General features: G+C 56.4%; 1 pseudogene; it reads right to left on the minus strand.

Moving 5' to 3' along the window:
• Positions 1-18,556: 18,556 nt before the first annotated feature.
• The window catches only part of LOC112940606 (28S ribosomal RNA), a 5,142-nt pseudogene continuing 2,376 nt past the window's right edge, over positions 18,557-21,322 (minus strand).

Here is a 21,322-nt window from a genome sequence, read left to right on the forward strand (position 1 = left end):
TGATGGCATGCCATGATCTACATCGTTCGACCGTGTTTCCCGTCCAAGGGCGATGATGGCATGCCACGCCCGACGCCATCCGACTATGTCAGCTAGTCCAAAGCCGATGATGGCATGTCATGCCCGACGACGTTTGACCGTGTGTCATGCCCAAAGGCGGTGATGTCATACCACGCCCGACGTATTTTGACTGTGTGTGCTTCCCAAAGGCAAAATGGCATGCCACGCCCGACGTCGTTCGACTGTGTGTGCTGTCAAAAGACGGTGATGGCATGTCACGCCTAACGTCGTTCAACCGTGTTTGCCGTCCATGGGCTATTATGGCCTTCCCCGCCCGACGTCGTTCGATCGTCTGTGCTGCCCAAAGGTGATGATGGCATGCCACGCCTGACGTTGTTCGACCGTGTGTGCTGTACAAAGGCGGTGATGTCATGCCACGCCTGACGTAGTCCGACCGTGTGTGCTGCCCAAGGGCGGTGATGTCATGCCATGCCCGACGTCGTCCGATCGTATTCTGTCCTATGGCGGTGATGTCATGCCATGACCGACAACGGTGCAGTACTAGAGCGGTGATCTCATGCCATGCCCCACGTCGTCCTACCGTTGGTGCAGTCCAAGGGCGGCGATGGCATGCCACGCCAGACGTCATCCGACCTTGTTTGCTATCAAAAGGCAGTGATTGCATGCCACACCCGATGTCGTCCGACTGTTTGTGCTGCCCAAACGTGATGATAGCATGCCACGCCCGACGTCGTCCGATCGTGTGTGCTGTTCCTAGGCGGTGATGGCATGCCACGCTCTACGTCGTTCGACCGTGTTTCCCGTCCAAGGGCGATGATGGCATGCCACGCCTTACGCCGGCAAACTATGTCAGCTAGTCCAAAGGCGATAATGTATGCCACGCCCAACGTTGTTCAACCTTGTTTGCCGGTCTGACTGTTTGTGCTGCCCAAAGGTGATGATCGCATGCAACACCCGATGTCGTTCGACCGTGTGTGCTTTCCACAGGCGGTGATGGCTTGTCGCGCCCGACGTTGTTCGACCGTGTGCGCTGTCCAAATGAGGTGATGTCATGCCACGCTCGACGTCTTTCGATCGTGTGTGCTTCCCAAAGGCGATGCTGGCATGCCACGCCTGACGTCGTTCGACCGTGTGTGCTGCCCAAAGGTGATGTTTGCATGCCACATCGGCGTCGTTCCACCGTTTGTGCTTCCCAAAGAAGATGATGACATGCCACGCCCGACGTCATCCGACCAAGTGTGCTGTTCAAGGGAGGTGATGGCATTCCACGCCCGATGGCCTCTGACCGTCTGTGCTACCCAAAGGAGATGATAGCATGCCACGCCCGACGTCGTCCTTCTTTGTGTGCTGTTCTTAGGCGTTGATTGCATGCCACGCTCTACGTCGTTCGACCGCGTTTCCCGTCTAAGGCCGATGATGGCATGCCACGCCCGACACCGTCCGACTGTGTCAACTAGTCCAAAGGCGATGATGGCATGCCACGCCTAACGTCATTCAACCTTGTTTGCCGTTCAAGGGCTATGATGGCATGCCACGCCTGACTTCGTTCGACCGTGTGTGCTATCTAAAGGCGATGATGGCATGTCACGCCCGACGACGTTTGACCGTGTGTGATGCCCAAAGGCGGTGATGTCATACCACGCCCGACGTCTTTCGACCGTGTGTGCTTCCCAAAGGCAAGATGGCATGCCACGCCCGACGTTGTTCGACCGTGTGTGCTGTCCAAAGGCGGTGATGGCATGTCACGCCAGATGTCGTTCGACAGTGTTTGCCGTCCATGGGCTATTATGGCATGCCCCGCCCGACGTTGTTCGATCGTGTGTGCTACCCAAAGGCGATAATGGCATGCCACGCCCGACGTCGTTCGACCGGGTGTGCTGTACAAAGGCAGTGATGTCATGCCACGCCTGACGTAGTCTGACCGTGTGTGCTGCCCTAGGGCGGTGATGTCATGCCGTGCCTGACGTCGTCCGATCATGTGCTGTCCTATGGCGGTGATGTCATGCCATGCCCGACCATGCGTCCAATCCAAGAGCAGTGATGGCATGCCACACCCGACGTCGTCCGATCGTGTGTGCTGTCCAAAGGCGGTGATGTCATGCTATGCTCGACGTAGTCCGATCGTGTGTGCTGCCCAAGGGAGGTGATGTCATGCCATGCCCGATGTCGTCCGACCATGCGTGCTGTCCAATAGCGGCGATGCCGACATTGCCGACTGTGTGTGCTGTCCAAAGGCGGTGATGTCATGCCACGCTTGATGTCGTCTGACCGTGAGTGCAGTTCAAGGGCGATGATGTCATGCCATGCCACGCGTTGTTCTACCGTGTGTGCTGTCCAAAGGTGGTGATGTCATGCCATGCCGAACGTCGTCCAATCGTGCGTGTAGTCCAAGGGTGGTGATGTCATGCCATGCTGGACGTCGTTTGACCGTGTCTACTGTCCAAGGGCGGTGATTTAATGCCTTGCCCGACATTGCCGACCGTGTGTGCTGTCCAAGGGCTATGATGGCATGCCACGCCTGACGACGATCGATCGTTTGTGCTGCCCAACGGCGATGATGGTATGCCACGCCTGACGCCGTCTGACGGTCTGTGCTGCCCAAATGAGATGACGGCATGCCACGCTCGACGTCGTCCGACTGTGTGTGCTTTCCAAAGGCGGTTATGGCATGCAACCCTCGATGTCGTTCGACTGTGTTTGCCGTCCTAGGGCGATGATGGCATGCCACGCCCGACGCCTTCCTACTGTGTCAGCTGGTTTAAAAGCGATGATGGCATGCCACGCCTCACGTCGTTCGACCTTGTTTACCGTCCAAGGGCTATGATGGCATGCCACGCCCGACGTCGTTCAACCGTGTATGTTGTCCAAGGTCCATGATGGCATGCCACGCCCAACGTCGTTCGACTGTGTGTGCTGCCCACAGGCGATGATGGCATGCCATGCCCGACGTCATTTCGAACGTGTGTGCTGTCCAAGGGCGGTGATGTCATGCCAAGCTTGACGTCGTCTTACTATGCGTGTATTCCTATGGCTGTGATGTCATGTCACGCCCGACGTCGTTCGACCGTGTGTGCTGTCCAAGGGCGGTGATGTCGTGACACGCCCGACATCATTCGACTGTGTGTGCTATCCAAAGGCGGCGTTGGCATACCACGCCCGACGTCGTTCGGTCGTGTTTGTCGTCCAAGGGTGATGATGGCATACCACGCCTGACGCTATCCAACTGTGTCAGCTAGTCCAAAGGTGATGATGGCATTGCCACGCCCGACGTCATTCGATCGTGTTTGCCGTCCAAGGGCGGTGATGTCATGCCACGCGCGATGTTATCCGACCATGCATGCAGTCCAAGGGCGGTGATGTCATGCCACGCCCGACGTCGTTCAACCGTGTGTGCTGTACAAAGGCAGTGATATCATGCTACGCCCAACGTCGTTCAACCATGTGTGCTATCCAAGGGCCGTGATGGCATGCCACACCCGACGTCGTCTGACCGTCTATGCTGCCCGAAGGAGATGATAGCATGCCACGCTCGACGTCTTCCTTTCTTGTGTGCTGTCCTTAGGCGTTGATGGCATGCCATGCTGTACGTCGTTTGACCGTGTTTCCCGTCCAAGGGCGATGACGGCATGCCACGACCGACGCTGTCCGACTGTGTCAGCTAGTCCAAAGGTGATGATGGCATGCCACGCCTGACGTCATTCAACCTTGTTTGCCATTTAAGGGCTATAATGGCATGCCACGCCCGAATTCGTTCGACCGTGTGTGCTGTCTAAAGGCGGTGATATGATGTCACGCCCGACATCATTTGACCGTGTGTGCTGCCCAAAGGCGGTGATATCATACCACGCATGACGTCTTTCAACCGTGTGTGCTTCCCAAGGGTATGATGGTATGCCACGCCCGACGTCTATCGACCGTGTGTGCTGTCCAAAGGCGGTGATGGCACATCACGCCTGACATTGTTCAACCGTGTTTGCCGTCCATGGGCTATTATGGCATGCCTCTCCCGACGTCGTTTGATCGTGTATGCTGCCCTAAGGCGATAATGGCATGACACGCCCGACGTCGTTCGACCCTGTGTGCTGTACAAAGGCGGTGATGTCATGACACACTTGACGTAGTTCGACCGTGTGTGCAACCCAAGGGCGGTGATGTCATTCCATGCTCGACGTTGCCAATTATCTGTGCTGTCCAAGGGTGGTGATTTCATGCCACGCTCGACGTCATTCGACCATACGTGTCGTCCAAGGGCGGTGACGGCATTCCACGCCCAACGTTGTTCGACCGTGTGTGCTGTTTAAGGGCGGTAATGTCATGCCACGCCCAATGTCGTCCGACAGTGCGTGCAGTCCTAGGGCGGTGATGTCATGCCACGCTCGACGTTGTTGATCGTGTGTGGTGTCCAGGACCATGATGGCATGCCACGCCTGACGTCGTTCGACCGTGTGTGCTGCCCAAAGGCGATGATGGCATTCCACGCCTGACGTCGTTCGACAATGTTTGCCTTCCATGGGCTATGATGGTATGCCACGCCCGACGTCATTCGACCGTGTGTGCTGCCAAAAGACGATGATTGCATGCCACACACGACATCGTTCGACCGTGTGTGCTGTCCAAAGGCGATGATGTCATGCCACGCCCGACGTAGTCCGACCGTGTGTTCTGCCCAAGGGCGATGATGTCATGCCTTGCCCGACGCCGTCCAACCATGCGTGGTGTCCAAGAGCGGTGATGTCATGCCACGCCCGACGTCCTACCGTGTATGCTGTCCAAGGGCGGTGATGGCATGCCACGCCCGACGTCATCCGACCATGTGTGCTGTCCAAGGGCGGTGATGGCATACCACGCCAGAGGTCGTCCGACAGTCTGTGCTGCCCAAAAGAGATGATAGCATGCCACGCCCGACGTCGTCCTTCCTTGTGTGCTGTCTAAAGGCGGTGATGGCATGTCACGCCGATGTCGTTTGACCGTGTGTGCTGCCCAAAGGCAGTGATGTCATACCACGCCCGACGTCTTTTGATCGTGTGTGCTCCCCAAAGGCAATGATGGCATGCCACGCCCGACGTAGTTCGACCGTGTGTGTTGCCCAAAGGCGATAATGGAATGCCACGCTCGACGTCGTTTGACCGTGTGTGCTGTCCAAAGGCGACGATGGTATGCCACGCCCGACGTCGTTCGACCGTGTGTGCTGCCCAAGGGAGGTGATGACATGCCATGCCCGACGTCGTCCGATCGTGTGCTGTCCTATGGCGGTGATGGCATGTCACGCCCGACGTCATTCGACCGTGTGTGCTGTTCAAAGGTGGTGATATCATGCCACGCCCGACGTCTTTCGACTGTGTGTGCTGCCTTAAGGCGATTATGGCATGCCACGCCCGACGTCGTTCGATCGTGTATGCTGCCCAAAGGTGATGATGGCATGCCACGCTCGACGTCGTTTGACCGTGTGAGCTGTCCAAAGGCGATGATGGCATGCCACGCCCGACGTCGTTCGACCGTGTGTGCTGCCCAAGGGAGGTGATTTCATGCCATTCCCGACGTCGTCCGATCGTGTGCTGTCCTATGGCGGTGATGGCATGTCACGCCCGACGTCGTTCGACCGTGTGTGCTGTTCAAAGGTGGTGATATCATGCCACGCCCGACGTCTTTCGACTGTGTATGCTGCCTTAAGGCGATTATGGCATGCCACGCCCGACGTCGTTTGACCGTACATGCTGCCCAAAGGCGATGATGGCATGCCACGCCCGACGTAGTTCCACCATGTGTGCTGCCAAAAGGTGATGATGTCATGCCACGCCCGACGTCGTTCTTCCGTGTGTACTGTCCCAAGGTGTTGATGGCATGCCACGTTCTACGTCGTTCGACCATGTTTCCCGTCAAAGAGCAATGATGACATGCCACACCCGATGCCGTCTGAGTGTGTTTGCTAGTCCAAAGGCGATGATGGCATGCCACGCCTGACATCGTTCAACCTTGTTTGTCGTTCAAGGGCTATGATGGCATGCCACGCCCGACTTCGTTCGACTGTGTGTGGTGTCCAAGGGCCATGACGCCATGCCACGCCCGACATGGTTCGACCGTGTGTGCTGCCCAAAGGCGATGATGGAATTCCACGCCCGACGTCGTTTGATTGTGTGTGCTGTCCAAAGGCGGTGATGTCATGCCACGCCCGACGTAGTCCTACCGTGTGTGGTGTCCAAGGGCGATAATGGAAAGCCACGCTCGACGTCGTTTGATTGTGTGTGCTGCCTTAAGGCGATTATGGCATGCCATGCCTGACGTCGTTCGACCGTGTGTGCTGCCCAAAGGTGATGATGTCATGCCACACCCGACGTCGTTCTTCCGTGTGTGCTGTCCCAGGGCGTTGATGGCATGCCACGCTCTACGTCGTTCGACCATGTTTCCCGTCCAAGAGCAATGATGGCATGCCACACCCGACGCCGTCTGAGATGGTCTGGTAGTCCAAAGGTGATGATGGCATGCAACGCCTGACGTTGTTCAACCTTGTTTGTCGTTCAAGGGCTATGATAGCATGCCACGCCCCACTTCGTTCGACCGTGTGTGGTGTCCAAGGGCCATGACGGCATGCCACGCCCAACGTCGTTCGACCGTGTGTGCTGTCCAAAGGCGATAATGGAAAGCCACGCTCGACGTCGATCCACCGTGTGTGCTGTCCAAAGGCGGTGTTGGCATGTCACGCTCGACGTCGTTCGACCGTGTGTTCTGTCCAAAGGTAGTGATGTCATGCCACGCCCAACGTCGTTCGACCGTGTGAGCTACCCAAAGGCGATGATGGCATGCCACACCCGACGATGTTCGACCGTGTGTGCTGTCCAAAGGCGGTGATGGCATGTCACGCCAGACGTTGTTCGACCATGTTTTCCGTCCAAGGGATCTGATGGCATGCCACGCCCGACGTCGTTCTATCGTGTGTGCTGCCCAAAGGCGATGATGGCATGCCACGCCCGACATCGTTAGACCGTGTGTGCTATCCAAAGGTGGTGATGTCATACCACGCCCGACGTAGTACGACTGTGTGTTCTGCCCAAGGGCGGTGAGGTCATGCCACGCCTGACGTCGTCGTACCGTGTGTGTTGTCGAAGGGCGGTGATGGCATGCCACGCCCGACGTCGTCTGACTGTGTGTGATGTCCAAGGGCGGTGATGGCATGCCACGCCCGACGTCGTCTGATTGTTTGTGCTATCCAAAGGCGATGATAGAATACCACGCTCGATGTCGTTCTTCCGTGTGAGCTGTCCCAAGGCGTTGATGGCATGTCACACTCTACATCGTTCGACTGTGTTTCCCGTCCAAGGGAGATGATGGCATGCCACGCTTGACGTCGTTCAACCTTGTTTGCCGTTCAAGGGCTATGATGGCACGCCACGCCCGACTTCATTCGAATGTGTGTGGTGTCTAAGGGCCATGACGGCATGCCACGCCCGACGTTGTTTGATCGTGTGTGCTGCCCAAAGGCGATGATGGCATTTTAAGCCCGATGTCGTTCGACCGTGTTTTCCGTCCATGGGCTATGATGGCATGCCATGCCGACGTCATTCGACCGTGTGTGCTGCCCAAAGGCGATGATGGCATGCCACGCACGATGTCGTTCGACCGTGTGTGTTGTACAAAGGCGGTGATGTGATGCCACGCCCGACGTCTTTCGACTGCGTGTGCTGCCTTAAGGCTATTATGGCATGCCATGCCCGACGTCGTTCAACCGTGTGTGCTGCCCAAAGGCGATGATGGCATGCCACGCCCGACATCGTTAGACCGTGTGTGCTATCCAAAGGTGGTGATGTCATACCACGCCCGACGTAGTACGACTGTGTGTTCTGCCCAAGGGCGGTGAGGTCATGCCACGCCCGACGTCGTCCTACCGTGTGTGTTGTCCAAGGGCGGTGATGGCATGCCACGCCCGACGTCGTCTGATTGTTTGTGCTGTCCAAAGGCGATGATAGAATACCACGCTCGATGTCGTTCTTCCGTGTGAGCTGTCCCAAGGCGTTGATGGCATGTCAAACTCTACATCGTTCGATCGTGTTTCCCGTCCAAGGGAGATGATGGCATGCCACGCTTGACGTCGTTCAACCTTGTTTGCCGTTCAAGGGCTATGATGGCACGCCACGCCCGACTTCATTCGAATGTGTGTGGTGTCTAAGGGCCATGACGGCATGCCACGCCCGACGTCGTTTGATCGTGTGTGCGGCCCAAAGGCGATGATGGCATTTTAAGCCCGACGTCGTTCGACCGTGTTTTCCGTCCATGGGCTATGATGGCATGCCATGCCGACGTCATTCGACCGTGTGTGCTGCCCAACGGCGATGATGGCATGCCACGCACGATGTCGTTCGACCCTGTGTGTTGTACAAAGGCGGTGATGTCATGCCACGCCCGACGTCTTTCGACTGTGTGTGCTGCCTTAAGGCAATTATGGAATGCGACGCCCGACGTTGTTCAACTGTGTGTGCTGCCCAAAGGTGATGATGGCATGCCACGCCCGACGTCATTCGACCGTTTGTGCTGCCCAAAGGCGATGATGGCATGCCACGCCCGACGTAGTTCAACCATGTGTGCTGCCCAAAGGTGATGATGTCATGCCATGCCCGACATCGTTCTTCCGTGTGTGCTGTCCCAAGGCGTTAATGGCATGCCACGCTCTACGTCATTCGACCATGTTTCCCGTCCGAGGGCAATGATTGCATGCCACACCCGACGCCGTCTGAGTGTGTCAGCTAGTCCAAAGGCGATGATGGCATGCCACGCCTCACGTTGTTCAACCTTGTTTGCCGTTCAAGGGCTATGATGGCATGCCACACCCAACTTCGTACGACCGTGTGTGGTGTCCAAGGGCAATGACGACATGCCACGCCCGACGTCGTTCGACCGGGTGTGCTGGCCAAAGGCGATGATGGCATACCACGCCCGACGTCGTTCGACCGTGTTTGCCATCTATGGGCTATGATGGAAAGCCACGCCCGACATCATTCGACCGTGTGTGCTGCCCAAAGGCGATGATGGCATGCCACGCACGACGTCTCTCGACCGTGTGTGCTGTACAAAGGTGGTGATGTCATGCCACGCCTGATGTAGTCTGACCGTGTGTGCTGCTCAAGGGCGGTGATGTCATGCCATGCCCGACGTCGTCCAATCGTGAGTTGTCCTATGGCGGTGATTGCATGTCATGCCCGACATCATTCGACTATGTGTTCTGTCCAAAGGCGGTGATGTCATGCCACGCCTGACGTCGTTCGATCGTTTGTGCTGCCTTAAGGAGATTATGGCATGCCACGCCCGACGTAGTTCAACCGTGTGTTCTGCCCAAAGGTGATGATGGCATGCCACGCCCGACGTCGTTCAACCGTTTGTGCTGCCCAAAGGCGATGATGACATGCCATGCCCGACGTAGTTCAACCGTGTGTGCTGCCCATAGGTGATGATGGCATGCCACGTCAGACGTCGTTCGACCGTGCGTGCTTTCCAAAGGCGGTGATGGCATGTCGCGCTGGACGTCGTTCGACCGTTTGTGCTGCCCATAGGCGATAATGGCATGCCACGCCCGACGTAGTTCAACCGTGTGTGCTACCCAAAGGTGATGATGGCATGCCACGCCCGACGTCATTCGACCGTGTGTGCTTTCTAAAGGCGGTGATGGCATGTCGCGCACGACGTCGTTCAACCGTGTGCGCTGTCCAAAGGAGGTGATGTCATGCCACGCTCGACGTCTTTCGACCGTGTGTGTTGCCCAAAGGCGATGCTGGCATGCCACGCCCGACGTCGTTCAACCGTGTGTGCTGCCCAAACGTGATGTTGGCATGCCACGCCCGACGTGGTTCGACCGTTTGTGCTTCCCAAAGGTGATGATGGCATGCAACGCCTGACGTAGTTCGACCGTGTGTGCTGCCCAAAGGTGATGATGGCATGCCACGCCCGACGTCATTCGACTTGTGTGCTGTCCAAAGGAGGTGATGACATGTCATGCCCGACTTCGTTTGACCGTGTGTGTTGCCCAAAGGCGGTGATGTCATGCCACGCCCGACGTCATTCGATCGCGTGTGCTGCCCAAAGGCGATGATGGCATGTTACGCCCAACGACGTTCAACCGTGTGTGACGTCCAAGGGTTGTGATGTCATGCCACTCCCGACGACGTTCGACCGTGCATGCCGTCCAAGGTCGGTGATGTCATGCCAGGCTCGACGTCGTTCGACCGTGTGTACTGTCCTAGGGCGGTGATGTCATGCCACGCCCGACGTCGTCCGACCATGGGTACAGTCCTAGGGCGGTGATGTCATGCCACGCCTGACATCGTTCGACCATTTGTGCTGCCTTAAGGCTACAATGGCATGCCACGACAGACATCGTTCGACCGTGTGTGCTGCCCAAAGGCGATAATGGAATGCCACACTAGACGTCGTTCTACCGTGTGGGCTGTCCAATGGCGGTGTTGGCATTTCACGCCCGACGTCGTTCGACCGTGTGTGCTGTCCAAAGGTGGTGATTTCATGCCACGCCCAACGACGTTCGACCATGTGTGCTGCCCAAAGGCGATGATAGCATGCCACGCCCGACGACGTTCGACCGTGTGTGCTGTCCAAAGGCGGTGATGGCATGTCACGCCTGACGTCGCTTGACCGTGTTTGGCATCTAAGCGATATTATGGCATGCCACACCCGACGTCATTCGATCCTGTGTGCTGCCCAAAGGCGGTGATGGCATGTCACGCCTGACGTCGTTTGACCGTGTTTGCCCTCCAAGGGATATGATATCATGCCACGCCCGATGTCGTCTTACCGTGCGTGCAGTTCAATGGCGCTGATGTCATGCCATGCCACGCGTAGTTCTACCGTGTGTGCTGTCCTAAGGTAGTGATGTCATGCCACGCCCGCCATAGTCTGACCATGCGTGCAGTCCAAGAGCGGTGATCTCATACCACGCCAGACGTCGTCCTACCGTGTGTGCTGTCCAAGGGCGGTTATGGCATGCCATGCTCGACGTCATCCGACCATGTGTGTTGTCCAAGGGCGGTGATGGCATGCCACGCCCGACGTCGTCTTACCGTCTGTGCTGCCCAAAGGAGATGATGGCATGCCACGCCTGACGTCGTTCCACCGTGTGTGTTGTCTAAAGTCGGTGATGTCATGTCACGCCTGACATCATTCTACCGTGTGTGCTGTCCAAAGGCGGTGATGTCATGCCACGCCCAATGTCATTCGACCGTGTATGCTATCCAAAGGAGGTGATATCATGCCACGCCCGATGTTGTCCGACCATGCGTGGTGTCCAAGAGCGGCGATGTCATGCCCCGCCCGACGTTGTCGACCGTGTGTGCTGTCCAAAGGTGGTGATGTCATGTCACGCCCGACGTAGTCCGACAAATCGTGCAGTCCAAGAGCGGTGATCTCATGCCACGCCCGTCGTCGTCCTACCGTGTGTGCTGTCCAAGGGCAGTGATGCCATGCCACGCCCGACGTCATCCGACCATATGTACTGTCCAAGGGCGGTGATGGCATGCCACACTCGACGTCGTCCTTCCGTGTGTTGTGTCCCAAGGCGTTGATGGCATTCCCCGCTCTACGTCGTTCGACCATGTGTCCTGTCGAAGGGCGATGCTGGCATGCCACGCCCGACGCCGTCCGATGGTGTCAGCTAGTCCAAAGGCGATGATGACATGCCACGCCCGACGTCATTCAACCTTGTTTGCCGTTCAATGGCTATGATGGCATGCCACGACCGAGTTCGTTCGTTCGTGTGTGGTGTCCAAGGGCCATAATGGCATGCCATGCCCGACGATGTCGACCGTGCATACTGCCCAAAGGAGATGATGGCATTCCACACCCGACATCATTCGACCGCGTTTGCCGTCAAAGGGCAACGATGGCATGCAACGCCTGATGTCGTCCGACCGTTTGTGTTGCCCAAAGGTGATGATGCATGCCATGCCCAGCGTCGTTCGACCGTGTGTGCTGTCCAAAGGTGGGGATGGCATGTCACGCCTGACGTCGTTCGACCGTGTGTGCTGTCAAAAAGCGGTGATGTCAAGCCACGCTCGACGTCTTTCGACTGTGTGTGCTGCCTTAAGGCGATGCTGGCATACCACGCCCGACGTCGTTCGACCGTGTGTGTTGCCCAAAGGTGATGATGGAATGCCACGCCCGACGTCGTTCGACCGTTTGTGCTGCCTAAAGGTGATGATGGAATGCCATGCCCAGCGTCGTTCGACCGTGTGTGCTGTCCAAAGGTGGTGATGTCATGTCATGCCTGATGTCGTTCGACCGTGTTTGCCGTCCATGGGCTATGATGGCATGCCACGCCCGACGTCGTTCGACCGTGTGTGCAGCCCAAAGGAGATGATGGCTTGCCACGCCCGGCGTCGTTCAACCGTTGGTGCTGTTCAAAGGCGATGATTGCATGCCACGCCCGAGGTAGTTAGACCGTGTGTGCTGCCCAAAGGTGATGATTGCATGCCACGCCCGACGTTGTTCGACGGTGTGCGCTGTCCAAAGGCGGTGATGATATGTCACGCCAAACGTCGTTTGACCGTGTGTGCTGTCCAAAGGCGGTGATGTCATGCCACGCCTGACGTCTTTCGACTGTGTGCGGCCCAAAGGCGATGATAGCATGCCCTACCTGACGTCGTTCGACCGTGTCTGCTGTCCAAAGGCGGTGATGGCATGTCACGCCTAACGTCGTTCGACCGTGTTTGCCGTCCATAGTGTGACGTACCGCCATCTATTCAGGCTGAACGCCACCCAACTGGGCAGCCAGCAGGCGCAGCTGGCGCAAGGGTGCAGGCTGACCAAGCAGGTCAGCAGCCAAGGGGGCCAGCAGCAGGTGAAAAGACAGCCGTTACAACAGTTTTAGCTGTTACGGTAGTTACAATCGTTACAGCTGTTACACATGGTAGTGGGGCGGCAGTTTCATCAGTTTCAAGCCTTTGGGAGGCTTGTGCAGATCATGGGGCAGACTAGGAGCATCTAGGAGTTCTTTTTTTGAAGACTTAGAAGCTTTTCTTATAGGCATAGTCTTAGGAACTTGTATAGTTTATTTACTAACTCTTAGGCAGCATTAGAGTAGTATAAATAGTAGATTATTTTACTTGTAGAGCATCCAATCATTTTTCAAGTAATAGAAGTTCCTTCTTCCAAAGTTCTGTCTTACTTCTTATTTTCTTAGGGATCCGAGTTTTAAGCTTACTTGAGTTTGCAAGAACGTGCAAGAATCGTGAGTAAACCGTCAAGTGCCTCACGGAACATTGTCCGAATCAAAAAGTCCGTGACAATAGGCTATGATGGCATGCCACGCCCGATGTCGTTCGACTGTGTGTGCTGCCCAAAGGCGATGATGGCATGCCACGCCCGACGTCATTCGACCGTGTGTGCTGTCCAAAGGTGGTGATGTCATGCCACGCCCGACGTAGTCCTATCGTGTGTGCTTTCCATGGGCGGTGATGGCATGCCACGCCCAACGTCATCCGACCATGTGTGCTGTCCAAGGGCGGTGATGGCATGCCACGCCCAACGTCGTCCGACCTTCTATGCTGCCCAAAGGCGATGATAGCATGACACACCCGACGTCGTCCTTCCGTGTGTGCTGTCCCTAGGATTTGATGGCATGCCACGCTCGACGTCGTTCAACCGTGTTTCCCGTCCAAGGGCGATGATGGCATGCCACGCCCGACACCATCTGACTGTGTCAGCTAGTCCAAAGGCAATGATGGCATGCCACGCCCGACGTCGTTCCACCGTGTGTGTTGTCTAAAGGCGTGATGTCATGTCATGCCTGACGTCGTTCTACCGTGTGTGCTATCTAAAGGCGGTGATGTCATGCCACGCCCGACGTTGCCGACCGTGTGAGCAGTCCAAGGGCGGTGATGTTATGCCATGCCCGACGTTGTTTGACCGTTTGTTCTGCCTTAAGGCGATGATGGCATGCCACGCTCGACGTCGTTCAACCGTGTGTGCCTACCCCAAGGCGGTGATGTCATGCCACGCCTGGCGTCGTTAGACCGTGTGTGCTGTCCTAAGGCGGTGATGTCCTGCCACGCCTAACGTCTTTTGACCATTTGTAATTCCTTAAGGCGATGATGGCATGCCACGCCCGACATCGTTCGACTGTGTGTGCTATCCAAAGGCTGTGATTGCTTGTCACGCTCGATGTCGTTCCACTGTGTGTGCTGTCCAAAGGCGGTGATGTCATGCCACGCCCTATGTCGTTCGACTGTGTGTGCTGCCCAAAGGTGATGATGTCATGCCACGCCCGACGTAGATCGACCGTGTGTGTTGTCCAAAGGCGGTGATGTCATGCCATGCCCGACGAAGTCCGACCGTGTGTGTTGTCCAAGGGCAGTGATGTCATGCCACGCCCGACGTCGTCTGATCATACGTGCAGTTCAAGGGCAGTGATGTCATGCCACGCCCGCCATTGTTCGACCGTGTGTTATGTCCAAGGGCGGTGATGTCAAACCACGCCCGACGTCGTCCGACTGTGTGTGCTGTCCAAGGGCGGTGATGTCATGCCACGCCAGACCTTAACGACCGTGTGTTTTGTCTAAGGGCGGTGATGTCATGCCATGCTCAATGTTGCCTGCTGTGTGCTTTCCAAGGGCGGTGATGTCATGCCACGCCTGAATTCGTCTGATCGTGCGTGCAGTCTAAGGGCGGTGATGTCATGCCATGGTAGACGTCGTTCGACCGTGTGTGCTGTCCAAGGGCGGTGATGTAATGCCACGCCCGACGACGACCGATAGTTTGTGCTGTCCAAGGGCGATGATGGCATGCCACACCAGAAGCCGTCCGACCGTCTGTGCTGCCCAAAGGAGATGATGGCATGCCACGCCTGACATCGTTCGACTGTGTGTGCTGTCCAATGGCGGTGATGGCATGCCACGCTTGATGTCGTCTGACCGCGCGTGCATTTAAAGGGCGATGATGTCATGCCATGCACGCGTCGTTCTACCGTATGTGCTGTCCAAAGGTGGTGATGTCATGCCACGCCCGACGTAGTCTGACCATGCGTGCAGTCCAAGAGCGGTGATCTCATACCACGCCCGAAGTCGTCCTACCGTGTGTGCTGTCCAAGGGCAGTGATGGCATGCCACACCCGACGTCATCCATCCATGTGTGCTGTCCAAAGGAGATGATAGAATGCAACGCCCGACGTCGTCCTTCCTTGTGTGCTGTCCTTAGGCGTTGATGGCATGCCACGCTCTACGTCGTTTGACCGTGTTTCCCATCCAAGGGCGAAGATGGCATGCCACGCCCGACGCCGTCCGACTGTGTCAGCTAGTCCAAAGGCGATGATGGCATGCCACGCCTAACGTCATTCAACCTTGTTTGCCGTTTAAGGGCGATGATGGCATGCCACGCCGGACTTTGTTCGACCGTGTGTGTTGTCTAAAGGCGGTGATGGCATGTCACGCCTGACATCTCTTGACCGTGTGTGCTGCCCAAAGGCGGTGATGTCATACCACGCCCGACATCTTTCGACCGTGTGTGCTTCCAAAAGTCAAGATGGCATGCCACGCCCAACGTCTATCGACCGTGTGTGTTGTCCAAAGGCGGTGATGGCATGTCACGCCTGACGTCGTTTGACCGTGTTTGCCATCCATGGGCTATTATGGCATGCCCCGCCAAACGTCATTCGACCGTGTGTGCTGCCCAAAGGCGATGATGGCATGCCACGCCCGACGTCGTTCGACCGTGTGTGTTGTACAAAGGCGGTGATGTCATGCCACGCCTGACGTAGTCCAACCGTGTGTGTTGCCCAAGGGCGGTGATGTTATGCCATGCCCGACATCCTCGACCGTGTGCTGTCCTATGGCGGTGATGTCATGCCACGCCCTACGTTGCTGATTGTCTGTGCAATCCAAGAGTGGTGATGTCATGCCAAGCCCGACGTCGTTTGACTGTGCGTGCCGTCCAAGGGCGGTGATGTCATGCCACGCCTGACGTCGTTCAACCGTGTGTGCTTCCTCAAGGCAAGATGGCATGCCATGCCCTACGTCGTTCGACCTGTTAAGCTGTCCAAAGGTGATGATGGCATGCCACGCCCGACGTCATTCGACCGTGGGTGCTTTCCAAAGGCGGTGATGTCATGTTGCGCTCGACGTCATTCGACCGTGTGCGCTGTCCAAAGGAAGTGATGCCATGCCATGCCCGACGTCTATCGTCCGTGTGCTGCCCAAAGGCGATGCTGGCATGCCACGCCTTATGATGTTTGACCGTGTGTGCTGCCCAAAGGTGATGTTGGCATGCCACGCCTGATGTCGTTCAACTGTTTGTGCTTCCCAAAGGCGTTGATGGCATGCCACGCCCGACGTAGTTCGACCGTGTGTGCTGCCCAAAGGCGATAATGGAATGCCACGCTTGACGTCGTTTGACCGTGTGTGCTGTCCAAAGCGTTGATGGCATGCCATGCCCGACGTTGTTCGCTCGTGTGTGCTGTACAAAGGCGGTGATGTCATGCCACGCCTGACGTAGTCCAACCGTGTGTGTTGCCCAAGGGCAGTGATGTTATGTCATGCCCGACATCCTCCGACCGTGTGCTGTCCTATGGCGGTGATGTCATGCCACGCCCTACGTTGCTGATTGTCTGTGCAATCCAAGGGTAGTGATGTCATGCCACACCCGACGTCGTTTGACTGTGCGTGCCGTCCAAGGGCGGTGATGTCATGCCACGTCCGACGTCGTTCAAGCGTGTGTGCTTCCTCAAGGTAAGATAGCATGCCACGCCCGACGTCGTTCGACCTGTTGTGCTGCCCAAAGGTGATGATGGCATGCCACGCCCGACGTGATTCGACCGTGGGTGCTTTCCAAAGGCGGTGATGTCATGTCGCGCTCGACGTCGTTCGACCGTGTGTGCTGTCCAAAGGAGGTGATGTCATGCCATGCCCGATGTCTATCGTCCGTGTGCTGCCCAAAGGCGATGCTGGCATGCCATGCCTTATGATGTTTGACCGTGTGTGCTGCCCAAAGGTGATGTTGGCATGCCACGCCTGACGTCGTTCAACTGTTTGTGCTTCCCACAGGCGTTGATGGCATGCCACGCCCGACGTAGTTCGACCGTGTGTGCTTCCCAAAGGCGATAATGGAATGCCACGCTCGACGTCGTTTGACCGTGTGTGCTGTCCAAAGCGTTGATTGCATGCCATGCCCGACGTTGTTCGCTCGTGTGTGCTGTACAAAGGCGGTGATGTCAGGCCACGCCAGACGTAGTCTGACCGTGTGTGCTGCCCAGGGCGGTGATTTCATGCCATGCCCGACGTCGTCCGATCGTGTGTTGTCCTATGGCGGTGATGGCATGTCACACTAGACGTCGTTCAACCATGTGTGCTGTCTAAAGGCGGTGATTTCATGCCACGCCCGACGTCTTTCGACTGTGTGTGCTGCCTTAAGGCGATTATGGCATGCCACGCCCGACGTCGTTCGACCGTGTATGCTGCCCAAAGGTGATGATCGCATGCCACGCCCGACGTCGTTCGACCGTTTGTGCTGCCCAAAGGCGATGATGTCATGCCACGTCCGACGTCGTTCTGCCGTGTGTGCTGTCCCAAGGCGTTGATGGTATGCCACGCACTACGTCGTTCGACCATGTTTCCCGTCCAAGGGTAATGATGGCATGCCACACCCGACGCCGTCTGAGTGTGTCAGCTAGTCCAAAGGAGATGATGGCATGCCACGCCTGACGTCGTTCAACCTTGTTTGCCGTTCAAGGGCTATGATGGAATGCCACGCTCATCTTTGTTCGACCGTGTGTGGTGTCCAAGGGCCATGATGGCATGCCACGCCCGACGTCGTTCAACCGTGTGTGCCGCCCAAAGGCGATGATGGCATTTCACGCCCGACGTCGTTGGACCGTGTTTGCCAACTATGGGCTATGATGGTATGCCACGCCCGATGTCATTCGACCGTGTGTGCTTCCCAAAGGCGATGATGGCATGCCACGCACAACGTCGTTCGACCGTGTGTGCTGTCCAAAGGAGGTGATGTCATGCCACGCCCGACGTAGTCCGACCCTGTGTGCTGCCCAAGGGCGGTGATGTCATGCCATGTCCGATGTCGTCCGACCATGCGTGCTGTCCCAGAGCGGAGATGTAATGCCACGCCCGACGTTGCCGACCGTGTGCGCTGTCCAAAGGCGGTGATGTCAAGCCACGCCGGATGTCGTCAGACCGTGCGTGCAGTTCAAGGGCGGTGATGTCATGCCATGCCACATCGACCGTGTGTGCTGTCCAAAGGTGGTGATGTCATGCCACGCCCGACATAGTCCGACCATGCGTGCAGTCCAAGAGCGGTGATCTCATGCCACGCCCAACGTCGTCCCACCGTGTGTGCTGTCCAAGGGCAGTGATGGCATGCCACGCCCGACGTTATCCGACCACGTGTGCTATCCAAGGGCGATGATGGCATGCGACGCTCGATGTCGTCCTTTCGTTTGTGCTATCCCAAGGCGTTGATGGCATTCCACGGTCTACGTCATTCTACCGTGTTTCCCGTCTAAGGGCGATGATGGCATGCCACGCCCGACATAGTCCGATGGAGTCAACTAGTCCAAAGGCAATGATGGCATGCCACACCCGACGTATACAAAGGATTCTACCCGCCGCTCGATGGAAATTGTACTTCAAGGCGGTCACCACGACGCTTCCATCGCAGCGACTTAGCCAATGATTCGTGCCCTTGGGGGACATAGGCCCCTACTGCGGTTCGGCAAGCGGACGGCGGGTGCATGCGTCGCTTCTAGCCCGGAATCTGACTTAGAGGCGTTAAGTCATAATCCCGCACACGGTAGCTTCACACCACTGGCTTTTCAACCAAGCGCGATGGACAATTGTGTGAATCAACGGTTCCTCTCTTACTAGGTTGAATTACTATTGCGACACTGTCATCAGTAGGGTAAAACTCACATGTCTCACGACGGTCTAAACCCAGCTCACGTTCCCTATTGGTGAGTGAATAATCCAACACTTGGTGAATTCTGCTTCACAATGATAGGAAGAGCCGACATTGAAGGATCAAAAAGCAATGTCGCTATGAACGCTTTGCTGCCACAAGACAGTTATCCCAGTGGTAACTTTTCTGACACTTCTAGCTTTGATTTCCGAAGGTCCAAAGGATCGTTAGGCCTTTCACGGTTCGTATTCGTAATGGAAATCAGAATCAAACGAGCTTTTACCATTCTTTACACCACGAGATTTCTGTTCTCATTGAGCTCATCTTAGGACACCTGCGTTATCTTTTAAAAGATGTGCCACCCAAGCGAAACTCCCCACCTGACAATGTCTTCCTCCCGGATCGGCCCGCGAAGCGAGCCTTTGGTCCAAAAAGAGGGGCAGTGCCCCACTTCCAATTCACGGAATAAGTAAAATAACGTTAAAAGTAGTGGTATTTCTTTTTCGCCTTTCGACTCCCACTTATATTACACCTCTCAAGTCATTTGATAAAGTCGGACTAGAGTCAAGCTCAATAGGGTCTTCTTTCCCCGTTGATTCTGCCAAGCCCGTTCCCTTGGCTGTGGTTTCAATGGATAGTAGACAGGGACAATGGGAATCTCGTTAATCCATTCATGCGCGTCACTAATTAGATTATGAGGCATTTGGATACCTTAAGAGAGTCATAGTTACTCCCGCCGTTTACCCGCGCTTGGTTGAATTTCTTCACTTTGACATTCAGAGCACTGTGCAGAAATCACATTGCGTAAACACCCGTTGGGACCATCGCAATGCTTTGTTTAAATTAAACAGTCAGATTCCCCTTGTCCGTACCATTTCTGAGTTGGTTGTTCGACGCCCGAGGAAGTCCCCCGAAGGAACCGCTCCCAGTCCTTCCCCCGTCCGGCGCGCGGCGACATGCTCTCGTCGCAGGAGCAGCTCGAGCAGTCCACCGACAACCGATGGGTTCGGGACTTGGAACCCCGTGCACAGCCCTCAGAGCCAATCCTTTTCCCAAAGTTACGGATCCATTTTGCCAACTTCCCTTGCCTACATTGTTCCATCGACCAGAGGTTGTTCACCTTGGAGACTTGATGCGGTTATGAGTACGACTAGGCATGGACGACATTCGGTCCTCCGGATTTTCAAGGGCCGCCAGGAGAGCACCGGACATCACGCGATGTGCGGTGCTCTTCGAGCCGCTGGAACCTACCTCAGGCTGAGCCGATTCTAGGGTTTGCAGGCTGTTAAACAGAAAAGATAACTCTTCTCGAGGCTCCCGCCGACATCTCCGGACAGGCCCCTATCTATACATGGCCTTACGTGCGCTGTGCATGTGGCGCCTAGAGTTAGACGTAACAGGAGCTCAAGAACTCGCCACTAGCCGAAAGCACTGCCGTTTCCACACCAAACACCATTATAAACTGATCTAGAGAAGTTCCCTCGGCGGCGCACGATCGCCCCGCAGATGTCGCTGGCATGTTTTTGTAAGCGCCCAAAGGCATAGCACGGACGAGCCATGCATGTCGTCAAGCGCCCATGCAGCACGCCTACTAACCTGACAGGACGCCCGTGACGTCCACCTTGTAACACCTCAGTCGCCCCGCAGACATCGTCGGCATGTGTTTGCAAGCGCCCAACAGCGTAGCACGGAAGAGCCATGCATGCAATCAAGCACCCACGCAACACGCCTACTAAGCCTACATGACGCCCTTGATGTCTACCTCCATTCGCCTCAGTTGCCCCGCAGACGTCGCTGTCATGTTTTTGTTGAAGCCCAACGGCGTAGCATGGACAAACCATGCATGCCGTCAAGCGCCCGCGCAACACACCTACTAAGCCCACAGGACGCCCATGACGTCCGCTTGCCACCGCCTCAAATGCCCCGCAGACGTCGCGGGCTTGTTTTTGTAAACGCCGAACGGCGTAGCACAGACGAGCCATGCATTCAATCTAGCGCCCACGCAGCGCGCCTACTAAGCCCGTAGGACACCCTTGACGTTCGCCATCCTTCGCCTCAGCCGCCCCGCAAACGTCGCTAGCACATTTTTGTAGACGCCCAACGGCGTAGCATGGACGAGCCATGCATTGCATCAAGTGCCCACGCAGCACGCCTACTAAGCCCATAGGACGCCCTTGACGTCCGCCTGCCTTTGCCTCACTCGACCCGTCGACATCGCCGACGTGTTTTTGTAAATGCCCAACACTATAGCATGAACAAGCCATGCATGCCATCAAGCGCGCACGCAGCATGCCTACTAAGCCCAAAGGACGTCTATGTCGTCTGCCTGCCTGCGCCTCAGTCTACCTCCAACACCTCTACCCCCCTTATATATGCTTAAAAAAGTTTTACCCATGCGACAGGAGTAGGC

This window comes from Solanum lycopersicum, chromosome 11, assembly GCF_036512215.1.
Source record: "Solanum lycopersicum chromosome 11, SLM_r2.1".
Classification (NCBI taxonomy): domain Eukaryota; kingdom Viridiplantae; phylum Streptophyta; class Magnoliopsida; order Solanales; family Solanaceae; genus Solanum; species Solanum lycopersicum.